We start from the raw sequence: 17,761 nt of genomic DNA on the forward strand, positions 1-17,761 counted from the left end.
GGACCCCGAGTTGGGGCGGGGGTAAGACGCAGAGATGCAAGTAGCAGACACTCCAGGTAGTTGAACCTGGGTCGGGGCTTGCCGCTCCTGCTGGAGACTGGGCCGGGAGAGTTCAACTTCTTATCTTTCGTCCTCTAGAGAACCTTAAACTTGCACTTCAAGTTTGGCCGCAACACTCGCGAGGGAACAGGAAACAGCGTCGAGTTCCGCAGCAGCTCCACTAACAGAAGACGCGACTCCTCTTTTTATAAGCAAGCTCCCACCCATCTCTACTCTCCCAGGGACCTGTCCCCAGTAAGTCCGCGCATAGGAGCACAGGAAGAGGACTCCGCGGTGACTTCCCGTCCCGAGGTTCGTACATGTGAGAACTACAACTCCCACAAGGCCGCGCGCAGCTCCCGGGGTGGGCTCAGCCTGGGCGCTCCTTGGCCTCTGGTCCGAGCGCGGGTCTGCAGGACTGGCTGAGCCCGGGCCGGAAAGGTAGGAACGAAACGCGAGGATACAAGTAGAATTGGGTGGTGGAGGGGAGTGGTTTGAATAAGAAGACTTCCTTGAAATCCTAGAAGCCATGTTGCTGAAGCCGAATCAGACACCTGCTGATTACCATTTGCAAAGCTCAGCACTACATGCTTTACGTTAAGTACATATTTACTATCCCCCTTCTATGTTTGAAAATTGTCAGGTGTAAATTGTCACAAACATGTAGAACTTTATGCTCACTGATGTGTTTACTTACATGTAGAATATTTCTTTGGAAAAACCCAGGCCTTGCGTACCTGTGCGACTAAGAACCTTAATTTATGTAGAAAAATTACCACCTGTTGAGACAGATTACAGGTGCCCACCTCTCTCTGGGGATTGGAGAAGGTGTTAAGCATTGTTAAAGCACTATTAAATAAATTCATAATAAGCCTTTATTGTAAGTATCCTTTTAATGTTTAAGCTAAGGTTGAGCCAGTATGATTTGACTCCCTGATTGACAGCTATTAGATGCTTTCTGGGTAACCCAGGGACCCAGAGAGAAAAACCATCAGTCAAGCAGCCTGCTGGGTAGTCCACAGCAGAACCGGCTGCTTTGGATACTCCACTTCTGCCTTGAGGAAGGTCACACAGCAGCCACAGCTGCTTGCTGTTGAAGCACAACTCCAACTCCTGAAGGTTAGCCACAACTGTTTCAAACAGATTGCACTGTACTTTTTGCCATCAAGGAACCCACCAAACCCCCTTAACTCTAGATGACCTTGTAACCATTTCCACCCAGGCCAGAGGGGGAGCATTTCCTCTGATGGCCCAATAGAAGGCTTGTGATTCATACACAGTTCTTCATTTGCATAAGAGACTTTACCATGATTGGTACAAACAGTCCTTCATTTTCATGAAGAGACAGCTGTGATTGATGCAGACACCCTTGCCACACCCTCTTTCTTTGCTATCTAAGCAGGGTATGAGTCAGCTGGGAGACACCCTCCTGTGCTTCTCACTGGTGTTAAAACATTAGGTCCAAGAAATGGCTTCTCTCAAGTGGTCTTTTCTGCCTAGTTTTGATCTTTATCATTAGTACAATGGGCTAAGCTGGTAACACAAAGAGAGGGCAGTGGAGTGGTAGTAATGACAAGAGGTAGCTAAAAAGTTCCAGAAAGCAGGTGAAACAGAAAGGAGGAGGAAAAGAGGCAACAAGGGCTGTGAAGAGCTGAAGATGAGAAATTATGGTCTTAGTCACTAGAAGAGCACCAGAGAGCTGCCAAGCCTTAAGAGTCAAGGATTTCAGACACCTAGGCCTGAGAATTGTAACACTAGCTGCTGTCAAGGGCTGAGGATTCCAGCATCTGAGACCTGTACAAGAGTTATAACACTAGAAGATGTTGCATGTTGTTCCTTGCTGCTGCTGCCATTCACTGCTGCTGGAAGCTGAGGATTACAATAGATGGCAAGTGCTGGGCCACTGTTGGTGAAAGCCCAGAGCAACAGGCCTTGAACCTGAATGTTCAGAGCCATAATTCCCTGGCTTCTAAAGCCTGGAGCAATAGATCCCTAATTTTTAGGGCTTGGAGCTGTGAGCCTCTGTGTCTACCAGTCCATCCCCTAGACTGTTGTACACTCAGGTCCTGGGATTGCCAGCACTAGAAGAACTTTTCTCTGTTTACCCATTGTTCTTATCTGGATAAGCAAAAGGACTGCAGCCAACTGACTGGTAATCTTACCACCTGTGGCCCTAGTTTCTATTGAATATATAGTTATCCCAAACCTGTATTTCCAGATCTTGACAACAGGATGCAATCTAGAACTGTATGTGTCTATCTCAAGGTAAAGGCCAAGTTGAGAGAAGAGTCTAAATATATGCCTGCTGACCATTTCTTTCATCATTCTAAGTTGTATCCTTGGGTGAAACTGGAACCAATGTAAAGACAACATACTTATAGAACATAGTTTCTGGCCTGAGTCTAAACTCTTCACTAAGCTAGGAGGTTCTGAATGTGCTTCAGTTGGTCAAGGGTCATTTTGGGGCATTGCACATTGTCACAATTTCCTCCATGGATTTATATTTCAAAGTCTTATTGTGTGTCCTGTTGTGATTAAAAAATTGAACACTTTGTTATAGACTTAGTAAAGTCTCCCTTCCTCCCCCAATTTATATATTGAAACCCTAATACCCAGTTTAACTACTTTGAAACAGGTTTTTAGTAGGTGATTAAGGTTAAATGTGGTCATAAGTATGAGGTCCTAATTTCATGGAATTGTGGCCTTATAAGAAGAGGAAGAAAGAGTTCTCTCCAAGCCCACACACCAAGTGTGCAAATACACAGCAAGAAGGCAGGCATCTGCAAGTCAGGAAGAGAGACCTGACCAGAACCTGACTGTGATGAAACCCTGACCTCAGACTTCCTGACCTCAGACTTTCAGCTTCCAAAAATGTAAGTAAATGTCTGTTTTTTATGCTGCCTAGTAGATGGCATTATTTTATGGTGTCATGTGTTAGTCAGATTTCTGTTGCTTCAGTAAAACACCTAAGAAAATCAACTTGAAGGAAGAAGTGTTTACTTTGGCTCATGGTTTTGGACATTTCAGTTCATGGTCAATTGGTTCCATTACTTCTAGGCCTATGGTGAGGCAGAACATCATGACAAGGAGCATGTGGTAGAACAAAGCAAAGGAGCTCACCTCATGAGGCAGAAAGGTTGGGGGAGGGAGAGAGAAAGAGCTAAGGACAAAATATGGCTCCCCAAGGCCTCACTCCATTTAGGTCCCACCTCTTAAGCTTTCACCTCCTTCTAGTAGCCCATCAAATTACAAAAGTCAGAACACTTATGATCCACTTGCTTCTGCAAAGCCCCACCTCTGAACATTATTACATTGGAGACCAAGCCTTCAACACAGAGCCTTTAAGAGATGTTTCATATCAAACCATAACACAAAAACAAACAGATATACTGATATACTATATGTGATCTCAGAAAGCCATTGGGAGCACCTGAATAATGAGATGTAATCCCAACAGCTGGAATGTACTGTTCTCAGCAGATCAGCAAAAACACAGCACAGCTTCAGTGCAGAAAGCCCCTAGTATTTGAGCAGCTTCAACAGCCCTGGAAACATCTTTAAGGCAATAGCAGGTCAGCATCTGATTGACTCTACTTCCTGAAGTAATGGACAAAGAAATGCTAGTCTACACCATGCATTCTGGCTGCATTGGCACAGATGTGGCAGGCATCATTAGCAACACCTTTGGCCTAATGAAGCAACAGCAGTGGCTTGTCCTGCCAGGGCAGTGGGAGAGGTGCAGGGAATGTGCTAGCTACAGATCTCTGTAGGCAGCCACAACAGGCAAGGTTGGACAATGATAGATTCCCTGTGTAATTGAAAGCGCTGTTTGTCAGCACATGTAAGATAATCCTTCAGGTGTCCTATAAATATTTTGTGTGTTCTGTATGGTAGTGGTGGTGAACTGAAGTTTAAAAGGAAGCCAGAAGTCCTGAAATCATGCTCTAGGGACAGATCAAAAGGGAGAGAAACACTGAGCAACTGTTATTTTGACCCTGGTTATTCAAGGACAAAAGCCTTGACCCAAGTTTTACAGGCAAGGATGGATTGAGAAACAAGCTGTCTCTACACCAAATGGCCCCCAGAAAGTTGCACTTAATATTATACAAAATTCAGTTTTAATCAGAGACTAGATTTTTTAAAACCACATTCACTGTTTAATTTCTAGTGGTAAACACAGTGCCTAGCTCATAGTAAATACTCCATAAATATTTGCTGGATGAAACTAGGAATAATATAGAGGGTATTGTCCATTATATCACTTATTGCTTCCTACATAAATCTCCTGAGAAATTTGGTTTAGAGCAAAATATTAGCATTAGAACAAGTGTTATGAAGTGTGGAAGATCACATTTCCTTCATTTTTGCCTTGGTTGTCAGAAAGTTTGGAGCCCGATTTTCAATGTAACTATAGCAAAATAATTAGAACCTAAAGGCCCTTGTAACTGTGATCCTTCCTTCCGGGGTATCAATTTGGACTGAAAGGGAGCTAAACTGGAGCAAAGCCAGTGAGGAAGCTGTTGCTCAATCCAAGTGTAAAACATACCTATAGTGTTAACTATAAAGTTTTAATCTCATGTGTAAGAGAGGTTGCTATGGTTTGAATGTCTCCACCAAAAGTTCATGTGTTAGAACTTTAATTCCCAATATGGTAGTGTTAGGATGTGGGGTCTAATGGGAGGTGTTTGTGTCATGAGGAAAGTTTGTAATTAACAAGAGAGAATGAGAGGGAGGAAGGAGTGAAGAGTGACTCCTACATTACTGACTTGGGTAACTTATAGGTGATAAAGCCATGCGCCTAGGAAGGAGGCTAAACAGAAGTTAGCAAGTTATTTTTGAATATGTAGATCATGAGGTACTTGTGAGGATCTAAGTGGAAATATACTCTTGTCAGTTGGATATGTGAGCTGAAGCTCAGAATATAAGTTTGAGCTAGAAATATGTATGTGGGACTCCTTACACGTAGTAACTGAATCAGTGGAAGTGGATACTTCCAGCCTTTCTTTTAAAGTTAAGCTCACCACCACTACCATAAAGCACTCACAAACTTTTAAAGGATTCCCCAAGGATTATCTGACATGTGCTGGCAAACAGTGCTTTTACCTAGAGTGAGTAGTAGAATGGAAGAATAGAAAGGAGGCCCTAGAACAGGTCTCAAAGGAACCCCACCATTTAAGGGAATGGCAGATAAAGAGAACCCAGACAAAGTAAGGAGTGGCAGAGGAATAGATAAGTAGACTTGGGTATGAAGGAAGCCAAAAGAAGAAAGGTTTTAGGGAGAAACAATGGACAACAGTGTCCTGGAGCTAAGAAACCAAGTAATGTAAGGCCCAAGTATCCATGGAAATTAGCAACAGAGTAACCTTTGTTCTCTTTAGAGAGAGCAATCTCAGTAAAACAGATGCTCATGGTTCCATAGGCTGGGAAGTCTTCTTGGACCATCATCTTCTTGGCATCTGGTGAGGGCCTTGCTGCATCATGACATGGCTGAGGGCATCACAAGGAGAGAGAGAGAGATTTTATAACAAATTCACTCCTGTGATAACTAACCCATTCCCGTGAGAACAACCTTAATTCATTCAGGAGGGCAAATTTCTCTTGACACAAACACCTTCCATTAGGTCCCACATCCTAATACTGCCACATTGAGGATTAAAGTTTCAACACATGAACTTTTGGGGAAGGCATTTAAACCATAGCAACCTCTCTTACATGTGAGATTGAAACTTTGTCCTTCATGATCTATCTTCAGTGAGTCTCTTGCTTCCTACCATCGCTTCAATTCTGGCAAATGACTTCCTAATTTTTTTTTTTATCTTGACTATCATTTAGGACTCTCGTTAGGATGGAAAGCCAGACTGAAGCTGGTTTAACAGAAAGAGAGAAAAAAAAGAAGAGATTAGCCTACATAATTGAAAACTTAGGGACAACTGCCCTCCAGCTTAGCTGAACAGAGGCTCAGATAATATTTGTCTCTGATTTCTTTGGTATTTTCCAACTCCATCTCCTACTCTGTTATTTTTATATTCAAACTTTACCTGGTCACTCATAGCTCATCCGTACATTATAGGGTGGTTCTAATAGTGTTGCTCTCTACTTCTCAACCTAACTAGAAAGAAAGAGCTTTTTCTCCCTGTACAAGAAGAAATCCTGGGCTTCAGAATCAGTTGCCAGATTTGGGACATATGCTTAATTTCCAAACCATTCATTTTTAACCCTTCCTGGAGTTGAAGGGGAAGTCAAATTCACCCAAAACACAATGAGCTAAGGGGTTCAGGCAGTGCTTTAAAGGAGATTCCAAGCACTGATATTACTGAGAAATGGATGAGGAGAGGAAAACAAAGGCTGTCTTCCATGTCTTTTTTTCCCATCTCTCCTCATCTCATGAACAACTTCCCATGTGTACTATCAGTGGTTCATGCTGAAGGCACTGACCTTTTAGCAGAGGGAGGAGTGATAAATGCTCTCTACAGCTCTTAACATGGTATGACTATGTCTATATATCTTTGTCATTGCCTTGTTTAACAATCTTTATTGGCTCCCCAATATCCACAGAAGAGCAACTTACAATATCAGTTTTCAGTCTTCCTCTACTCAGGTACTTCATGATGCTTTAAAATACTAGAATACTGATGTTTCTTTTGGTGTGATACTATTATTTTGTAGTTTTAAAACATGAAATTTGTATTATTTATGTATTGAGACATAGCAGAGGAATGCTTCACTAAAATTTGTGATCGAGCCAGACACAATAGCACATACCTATCATCCTAGTTACTTGGAAGGCCCAGAGTTACTTCAGCCCAGAGTTCAAGAATAGCTTAGACAATATTATAAAACACAGGTCATGCTAAGGGGAGATCACATACAAGGGTAAAAGAAGGAAGTTAAGAAGGTGAATTTTGTTGATGTATTTACTATATAAGAATGAATATAGAATTTTTAAACCTGTTGAAATCACCATAAGAAGTAGACTAATATAGAAAGGAGAAAAATAGAGGGGTGAACCAAATCAGGTTATAATACATATATACATGTAAATGTCACAATGAAACACCCTGTATAGTTATCTTAAACAAATAAAAATGTCTTTTTTTTTTTCCCAAAAACAGAGAACAAGAAAGCAAAACAGGTACTGTCTGGGGGGTTGGTACCAGTGGAAGGGGGAAGAATAAGGAAAGGGTGTTGGAGGGTGAATATGGTATAAATATTATAAACTCATGTATATAAATGGAAAAATGAGACCTGTTGAAACCATTCCAGGAATGGGGGGAAGGAGGAATAAAGGAGAATGATGGAGAGGGTGAATTCAATTATGATATATTGTAAGAACATTTGTAAATGTCACAATGTACCCCCCAGTAAAACAATAAAAAAAATTCAGTTTTAGGATTTCAGGTGTCCAAGTTTATGAGCAACAAATTGAGATTAATCTTTCTCTGAGTAAATACATGGCAATGGATTCTCAAGTATATGCCTGTCCATAGAATGTGATTTTCTTTCTGCCTCTCAACTAGGAAACATGCCTATTATGGACTAAGAAGTGTAGTAGGAATGGAAAATAATGAAAATATTTCTCTTAATAAGTTGTACTGTCAATTGAAAACAAAGAACAGCTTAGACAACATAATGAGAACCTGTCTCAAAAAAACAGCTTTGGGACTTGTTTACATAACCAATTTCATTCTAGGGATGTAGCTAAGTAGTAGTGCTTGCCTTTGATATATGAGGTCCTGGATTTGATCCCTAGCACAATGAAAAAACAAAAACCATCTTCTATACTTCCATAATCTCCAAGAAAAAGAAGGAAATAATAAATAACAACCAACAAAGCAAAGCTTCTAATGCAAGAATAATTTTTCTCTATCACAAGGACTTTCCTACAAATGGAATATGAACAGAACATTATTGGTAGTAATATGGTGTTTGCCTTAGAATCCCCATATATATAGGATGATATAGGAAGATAAGTTCAATCAGAAATACTTTCCTCAAAGCAAAGAAAAACATAGATTCTTATTGTTTTAGACCATTTGGGTGCTACAAAAAATATTTCAGACTAGGTAAATTATAAACAATATAAATTTATTTCTCACAGTTTTGAGACTGGGAAGTCCAAGATTAAGGCACCAGCAGATTGGGTGTCTAGTGAAAGCTTTTCCTCTGCTCCATAGATGTCTCCTTATTCCTGTGTCCTGACATATTAGAAAGAGGGCAGAGCAAAAAGGCCTCATACTTGCTAGATAAGCACTCTACCATTTGCTTCACTCTGCCAGCCCTTTTTTGTGTTTTGGTATTTTCAAGATAGGGTCTCACAAACTCTTTGCCTGGGCAGGCCTCAAAGCATCATCATCTTTATCTCTGCCTTCTGAGTAGTTAGAATTACAGGCATGAGCAACTGGCACCTGGCTTCAAACCATTTTCAAAGGACATTAATTCCATTCATGACAGTTGAGCCTCTGAGGCTGGATCACCTCATAAAGGCTTTATTTTTTAATATTGTTGTATTGTGGATTAAGATTCAGCATTAATTTTGGAGGTACACAAACATTCAAACAATAGCAGTTTTTAATTAAAAAATAGTTGTTTCTAAAAAAACACACAACATTGTCTGCCCCCCAAAACTTCTCAAAGTTATCAATACAAAGAATAAGATTGCTTGAAGATAATGAGTGTCTTAGTCTGTTTTGTGCTGCTATAAAAGAATAACTGGGACTGGGTAATTCATTGGCTCATGGTTCTGGAGGCTGAGAATCCAAGATCAAAGGAGTGGCATCCAGGAAGAACCCTCTTGCTACATCATCCTGTGATGGAAACAGAGAATAAGAGTGGACCAAACTTATTCTTTTATTATCATATTCCTACAATTGCATTAATCCATTCATTAAGAGGTGGCCTAATCTCTTCTTAAAGGTCCCACCTCTTTTCCTCCAGTGTAGAACTAAGTGTTCTGTTTGCTTCCCCCACTTTCCCATACATTTAAGGGACACCCTTAGAATTGGACACTAACTGACCAAGGGCCCACAGTCTGGGAAAGCTGTGGATCAAGAGGGAACCTGCTTGGCTAATAGGATTGAAAGTTTGTTGGAGCCACCAGCAGTTCCCAGTACACAAAGAAGAGAAGCTTCTAAAGTGCATATGGCCTTGAAGCTGACAACTGACCCTTGCCTGGTCCATCCCTCAGCCCACATACAGTACCAGTCTGAACAGTAGGAGCTACAAGAGGCTCCAGCTAGTTTTCTTCTCTCTGAGTGGTGCTGGGGATCAGGCTCAGTGTCCAGAGCATGTGGACAAATGTTTGGCTATTGAGCTACAATTCTAATGTAGTGATGAGAAAATGTACTTCAGCTCTGCCATTACCCAGTCCTTCCTGAACACTGAGAATACTTCAACTGAAAGAATATAATGATTTGCCTTCAGATATGAAAAATCCTGATGTAAAAATACAAGAAATATGAAAAACAAGGGAACATAACAACTCCAAAAGTCAGTAATTCCACAATATTAACCTCTAGTGAAAGTGAAGTGGATAAAATTCCAGAGAGGAATTGTAAAGAATGATTATAAGAATGATCAATGAATTTAAAGAGCAAAAGGATACCAATAAATACTTGAACAAATTCAAAAACAATACAGATAAACAACCAAATAAAATAAGGAAAGCAATGCAAAATATGAACCAGCAATTCAATAAAGACATACAATTCCTAAAAAAAAAAGTTGAAATTCTAGAAATGAAAAACTCAATAAGTACAATCAAAAAACTCAGTTGATAGCCTCATCAGTAGACTAGATCAAGACAGATTATCAGGACTTGAAGACAAGTAGAACATTCAGGCAAAAATAAAGAAAAAATAAGAAAGTAAGTAGAACAGAGCATACAAGACCATTGAGAAGATACTTAAAGGAATCCTACACAGAGAAGAGGATAAATAATAAATAATAATAAAGGATAAATCTCAGTAGAAGAGTAGATAAGCAAATGAGCATTATGGAAAAATCAAACATTACAAAATCAATGAAATGACAGGAATTACTACATACCTTTCAATGTTAACACTTAATGGTCTCAATTTTCCAATAAAACACATACTAGTGGATTGGATTAAAAAACAAGATTCAACTATTTGTTGCCTACAAGAAATACACCTCATTGGCAAATACAAATACAGACATAAAGTGAAAGTATGGAAAATGATATTCCAAGCAAAGGGAACCCCAAAGCAAAAAGGAGTAGCTATACTCATATATGACAAATCAGACTTCAAATCAAAATTATCCATCAGACTCCTTACAAGATTAATAGTCATCTGAGTGTATAGCACTAATTGTACAGAAGGAGCCTTCACTTCATTAAAGTATATAAAAAATTGCTCAAGCATTTAAAAAAATTAGCCATCAAAGACAAAGAAAGTCACTTCATGTTAATAAATGGGACAATCCATCAAGAGGATATAACAATCATAAACACATATGCACATAACATTGGCATACCCAGTTTTATAAAAACAAACATTACTGAACATAAAAGCACAGATAGACCCTAACACAATAATAATGGATAACTTCAATACCACACTTTCACCAATAGATGGGCTACCCAGACAAAAATCGAAAAGAAACTTCAGAATTAAACAAAATGAACTATAGACCAAACCAGACTTAACAAAGAGCTACAGAATATTCCACCCAATGGCCACAAAATTCTTCTCAGTAGCCCACAGAACTTTCTCCAAAATAGACTATATTTTAGTACATAAAGCAAGTCTTAGCTAATTCAAGAATATTGAACTACCTCCTTATATTTTTTCAGGTCATGATGGAATAAAACTAGAAATCGACAGCCAGAGAAGCTACAGAAAAATATACAAACACATAGAAGCTGAACAATACACTCTTGAATGATCAGTTGATCATCAAAAAATAAGGGGGAAAAATCCTAGAAGCAAATGAAAATAAAAACACAATATCCCAGAACCAATGGAATGCAATGGAAGTGATTTTAAGAGGGAAGCTTGTAACTATAAATGCCTACATTAAAAAATCAGCCTCAAATAAATAGCCTAATGATGCACTTCCAGGTCTTAGGAAAACAAGAACTAGTCAATCCTAAAGTAATTAGAAAGAAAGAAATAACAAAGATGACAGCTGAAATTTAAAAATGGAAACTAAAAGAACAATACAAAGGATCAGTGAAACAAAGAATCACTTCTTTGAAAGAATAAATAAGACTGAAAAACTGTAGCCAAAGTAAAAAAGAAAGAAAAGACCCAAATTAATAAAACTGGAATTGAAAAAGATGATATTAAAATAGATACCACTGAAATCCAGAAGATCATTAGGGAATATTGTGAAAGCTTATATTTTGATAAATTACAAAATCTGGAAGACATTCATAAATTTCTAGACACATGTGAAGTACCAAAAATGAACCAAGAATATATAAATAACTTAAACAGATCAATAACAAACTAGATGGAAACTGTAATAATAATAATTTTTAAAAACTCATCAAAAAGAAAATCCCAGAACCAAATATATTCACTGCTGAATTCTGCCAGAACTTTAAAGAAATAACAGCGATGCTCCCCAAACTATTCCACAAAATACAAAGGGAAGGAACACTTCCAAATTCATTCTCTGAAGCTAGTAATACTCTGATACCAAAACTGGATAAGAACACAACAAAAAAGGAAAACTATTATCCAACTTCTTGGTGCAAAAATCTTCAATAAATACTTGTAATTCAAATTCAACAACACATTAAAAAGATCATGCATCATGATCAACTTTGAATCATTCTAATAATGCAAGTACTATTCAACCTACACAAGTCTATAAATATAATGCAGCACATAAACAGAAGCAGACTCACACCTATAATTATAGCTACTCAGGAGGCAGAAATCAAAAGGATCACAGTTCAAAGCCGGCCCGGACAAATAGTTCCAGAGACCCTATTTCAAAAAAAAAGAGTCACAAAAAGGGGTGGTGGAGTGGCTCAAGGTGTATACTTTGAGTTCAAACCCCAGTACTGCAAAAAATGTATATATCAAAATATCCCGGAATTATGCTCCAGAATTTAACTGACTCTAATTTGGCATTGGAGGCCTTTCCAGTTCACCCCGTGTCTACACTTCCAGTCACCTTCCCACCATCTCCATCCTGGGGTAGGTAGACTTCTATGTGTCCTCTTCCAAATAGAGCTTGGATCTGGCTCCTCTTTTGTTTTGATCAAGGTCCTGTTTCTCCCTGTAATGTTTATATTAAACAATTCACAACTAGTAGAAAGGACTCTTAAAGCAAATTCAGTTTTTATTTTCAGTCTCTTTAAATCTCCCTATCTCCTAGATAAAAAATAGAGATGGTCGCTCAAAGGTAATTAAAGTACTCAGTCACTTTTTAAGTCACAAAACAAAGTAGCAATCTGGAATTAAAATGGTAGTCCTAGGTAAGAATTTTAACTTCATCTTTGCAGGTGTTCTACCACTTGAGCCATACCTCAACCCTTTTTTGCGTTAGTTATTTTCTTAGGTAGGGTCTTGTGTTTTGGCCAGGGGAGATCCTTCTACCTATTTGTTGAGATGGGGGTCTTTCTAACATTTTGCCCAAGCTAGCCTCGAACTACCATCCTCCCAATCTCCACCTCCAAAGTATCTGGGTTTACAGACATGCACCAACATGCCCAGCCTCATAACTTTAAAGATGAAGTTTCTTCTCTCCCTCAGCTTGGGCTAGCGCAGGCTAGAAGTCTGAAGTTTGAAAGTAAAAAAGACCTTTGTTTTCTCCTCTTTCCTCTGTCACGATCCTTTTCTTTTTCCCTCTTTCTAAAACTACTTTTGAGCCCTCCAGAGTCAGGGGCTTGGGAAGGGGTAATTGCAGAGTTCTTATTGACTGGTGCTATGGAGATAATCAAGCTGGTGCTCTGTGGCCTTTGCAGATGTTTAAAGCTGATTGTTTGAGGTACTTTCTGAGTTGCTCGGCGACCTTCCTTTCTCACTCTTTGTGCAGCCCTGGGTGTCCAACCACAGCAGAATGTCATTTTGAACAAGATGAAGCAATCACTCTGACTGTCTTTCCCTCATGGACCATAGAAAACACCATTTGCCCAGGTAAACTTTGGGAATTAAGCCCCCTCCCCATGCCTCAGCCTTCTAGATTAGATCTCTCAAAGATGAACCATTCTGTGGTTCTTTGTGTGGCTCACACTATAGAGACACACACGAAGCTCAGCAGATGGTTCCATCAAAATCCTGTCCTTTGGTTTGCATTAAGGAGCCGATTTCCATCCCTCCTCTCCTTCCTCCATGGTGAGAGGGTAAAATTCTTTGAATTCATAGTTCTCTCTAGAGAAATTATTTTCAAAACTCATCCTGATCTCTAAGTCATCACCTCCACCCTGAGAAGGAGATACATGATCTCATAAATCTGCCATGGGGTTGATAGATAGGATGCTCTCAAGGTTGTTTTCCCCCCATAAGGGGCAAACAGACCAGCTCATCGAAGAGAGCTCCTGTGCATGAATCCACTACCAATGGAGAGAACCCACCTAACCCTTACCCTAACCCAGCGTTAAAGCGTCCATAAAAAGCCCCTGCCTTCACCTCAGTGGGGAGTCACCAGTTTCCGGGCTCCGCTGCACTGCTCCTGCTGTAGCCTTTCCTTTCTCTCTAATAAATCCTACTTTGTGTGCCGACCTTGTCTCATGAGTCAATCAGCTGCCTCACAAAGCAGTTCTTCAGCCTGTGAAGGCAAGGACTCTCAACACCAGTCCACAACAAAACCGTACCCATTCTCCCAAAGGCTAATTCATGCAGAGGGTGCTGAAGAGGCCCATTCTCCTGCTGTCCTGGAACAGGATGGGCTCTTTCTACTTATAGGTTCTTTCCCATCACTGTTAGCATCGTGTGTACATACTCATTTTCAAGTTGCAACTCAAATTCTATTTGCATCCAGTTCCTTCTCTAGTTCCAAAATTCATTAGGTGCTCAACTCTAATAACTTTTCTCAAGTGTTTTGATTGTGTTTGTCTCTTAGTGTCCCCTACTATTCTCTTCACCAGTGTTACATATATAATAGGCACTTGGTAGTTGTTGTTCAGTTGTTTTGTTTTGTTTTTTTATGTGGTACTGAGGCTTGAACTCAGGGCCTTCACCTTGAGCCATTCCACCAGTCCATTTTTTGTGAAGAGTTATTTCGAGATAGCTATCATGAATTATTTGCCTAGGCTTCAAACCATGGTCCTCCTGATCTCTGCCTCCTGAGTAGCTAGGATTACAGGCATGATCCACTGGGGCCCAGCTCAGTTGTTCAGTTTAATTAGCCTGAAGTGTTGACTCTATACTGGTGGAATTTTAGTTTGCATTCACACCATGTTCACCCCAACTTCATTAAGGAGGGAATTCACCAGCCAAGGCAACACAAAGCTTTGCTGAATTCATACTGTGAGCTGGTACAATGTAAGTCAGACCAATTTTGTGTTTTTGTGACTCTATCCATAAAACCAACAAAATTTGTTGGACACTTACCATGTTCTGGATGGGATTCAGAGATGAACAGATCAGAGAACAATATGCTAGGTTTTACTTCCTCAAATGACAAAACAAGGCAAATGCATCAGTCATTATTTTTCTGATTGCAAGGAATAGAAAAGACAACTTAATGATGTAAACAAAAAAACAAGCAAACATATTTTTTAGTGTAACCGAGAGTACAGTTGTGGACTTTAGATGCTGCTGGGCCCAGGGATGAGATGATTGTATCTTCCTCAATCTCACTCTCTTTATCTCTTTGCTCTATTTTTTCTGTCTTCTTTACTCTCTGTAGGCCTTCTCCTCATAGTGGAAAATGACTGCCAGCAACTCCAGGATTACCTTTATCTGTTGGAAGCTCTGGTCAAAAGAAAAAATTCATTTAGCTGCTCCAGCAAAAGTTTTGGGGTTAATTCTGTTGACCTTCCTTGACTCTTAAGCCCATTTGCCCAGAAAGGAGATACACTGATTGACCAGACCCACCCCAGTACCCAGCAAGCGGACTCACCTAACCAAACTTATGGGCTAAAGGTAGAGAAGGAGTAGATCTCCAGGTAAATTTGGCATCCTTTTACATAAAATGGAAATGGGTCCTGGACAAACAAAGTCCATTCGAGTGGAAAATTAACTCCATTTTAGAGATAAGGAAATGAAGGGTTGGAGAATCTGCATGTATTGTTCAAGGTCTCATATCTACTATGTAGTAGAGAGAAGACTGCATGCCTAAATTCAAACTCTAGATTTTATGCCATGTAGGTTATGCTTTCAGAGAGCTTGTACTTTAAAAGCCTTAAAGCTTTGCCAACCAGTAAGGATCAGTTTTTTTTAAATTGTGGTAAAACATACATAACATAAAAGTTATCATTTTAACCAGTTTCAACCATACGTTCAGTGACGTTAAGTACTTTCATGATGTTGTGCAACTATCACTGTCATCCATCTCTAGAAATTTCATCATCTCAGACTCAAATTCTGTAGCTATTAAATAATATTAAATAATAACTCTCTACCTTTCCTCTCAACCCTGGCAACCACTATTCTTCTGTCTCTATAAATTTGACCATTCTTATATGGCATATAAGTAGAATCATATAATATTTATACTTTTGTATCTGACTTATTCAGCCTAATGTGTTCAAGTTTCATCCATATTACAGCATATGTCAGAATTTCCTTCCTTTTTAAAGCCAAATACTATTCCATTGCACATATTACCACATTTTCTTTTCCATGCATCCATTGATAGACATTTGGGTTGTTTTTGCCTTTTAGCTATTATGAATAAAGCTGCTATGAAAATGGATATAACAATATCTGTTCAATCTCTGTTTTTAGTCCTTTAGGGAGATGCTTGGGAGTGGAATTACTGAATTCTATGGTGATTAAGTGTTTGTCTTTTTGAAGAACAATGGTATTTTCCACAGTGGCTGCACCATTTTGCATTCCCACCAATGATATACAGGATTCCAATTAGTCTATAACCTTGTCAGCATTAGCTATTTTCTGGTTTTTAAAATAATAACCATGCCAATAGTGTCATGTGGCATCTTTTTATAGTTTTTATTTACAATTCTCCTAATGATTAGTGGCGTTGAGCATCACTTCATATACTTTTTTGTCATTTGTACTTATTCTTTGTTTGGTTTTGAGATTGTCTCACTATGTAGCCCAGTCCAGCCCGAACTCATGATCCTCCTGTGTCAGTCCCTGAAGGTGGGCATTACAGGTGTGTGCCACCACACTTGGATTGTATCTCTTTGGAGAAATGTCTATTCAAGTCCTTTACATATTTTTGAATTGGATTGTTCAAATTTTTTGTTGTTGAATTGTGGGGGTTCTATATATATTCTGGATATCAATTCCTTATCAAATATATGATATGGAAATATTTTCCCATTGTGAGCATTGCCTTCTCATTACATCAATAGAGTCTGTTGATTTTAAAAATTTTAAATTTTTATAAAGTCTAGTTTATCTCTATTGTTCCCTATGCTTTTGGGGTTATATCTGGGATCACTTCTAAAAGGCAAAGAGTGTTGAATTGTGCATTGTCATTAGTATAGGACATATTTATAAATGTACTGGTCATTTTCCATCTTCAGTCAGTTGAAGATACAGAAAAGAGAAAGGAGCTACCTGAGGAAGAAGTTGGGTAGATGTTCAGTGAATGAAGGGACTTAAGCCAGTATTAGAGCAATAGCTGTCTGACAAGGAAGAGAAGAATGGCTAGAGGGGAAAGAGTGAAGTATCAAGAAGACTAAGCACAAAGTTACCTGTCACAATTTTAACTACTGTTAGATTAAATGGTCTTACTCAAGTGTGTTGATAGCAAAAGTCATGAAAAGGTTGTGCAGTGCTTTTAAAAAAATTATCCCTTGGACTCTCCTCATGGATCAATTCTAAGAATTGGGATAGCATGTTATATGTAAAAGCTTTATCAAATCTATATAAAGTTCTATGATGATGATGATTGTTCAATAAGTAAGCAAATTAAATTGAGAATAAGAACATAGACTAGGAGATATGGAAATGCACCACCAGATCTTTCCAGGAAACACTTGCCACTCAGCTTGGTGAGAATAATCAGCACAGGAAGCCACCTCACCTGAAGTCAGTCCTTTTGTTTGAAGCCTGCATTCAGTGACTGAGCGAGGTCAGGCCATTTTGACCAATATGGGACACTTGTGTGCAATGCTTGCTCTATAGCTCCCCAGCAAGGTGGTCTGTACAATAGTTTAACTTCTTTCTCTGCTTAATCCTCCTCCCTACACCTTTCTTTCATAGGCGTTGATCCAAAGTAAATCTAACATGTAAACTCTAAGTCGGTATCTGCTCCCAAAGATCCCAACTGTGACAAGTAGCTTTTCAAACTCTTTTTGAAATTATAAAGCTTACTTTTTTAGAAATTCAAAATTGTTCTCACTGCTTATAGAATAAGATGAATGTTTAAGTAGAAAGAAAAAAATCACTCACAATGTTGGCAGCCAGCTTTGAGGACTACTTATTGTAATCTTAAATTGGTATTCCAACCTTTAAGTATATCAGAAGTTATGTATCTTTTGAATAATAATTACTTTTTCTAGTTTTTCACTAGTATAAATAAATTTACAGTAAACATTGTTATGCATAAAGGTTTTTATGTGTTCTAGATTATTTCTTGAAATAGATTCCCAGGTATATAATCACTGAGT

At 38.9% G+C, this 17,761-nt stretch overlaps 1 long non-coding RNA gene across 1 annotated transcript; it reads left to right on the top strand.

Annotated features, from left to right (window-relative positions):
- The first annotated feature begins 395 nt into the window (after positions 1-395).
- LOC141414906 (uncharacterized) lies at positions 396-17,562 on the top strand. The gene is made up of 4 exons (XR_012439869.1): positions 396-2,912; positions 7,152-7,171; positions 13,051-13,151; positions 14,866-17,562. It is a non-coding gene; the product is annotated as an uncharacterized lncRNA (long non-coding RNA).
- The last annotated feature ends 199 nt before the right edge of the window (positions 17,563-17,761 follow it).

The sequence above is a fragment of the Castor canadensis genome, chromosome 12 (assembly GCF_047511655.1).
Source record: "Castor canadensis chromosome 12, mCasCan1.hap1v2, whole genome shotgun sequence".
In the NCBI taxonomy this organism is placed as follows: Eukaryota; Metazoa; Chordata; class Mammalia; order Rodentia; family Castoridae; genus Castor; species Castor canadensis.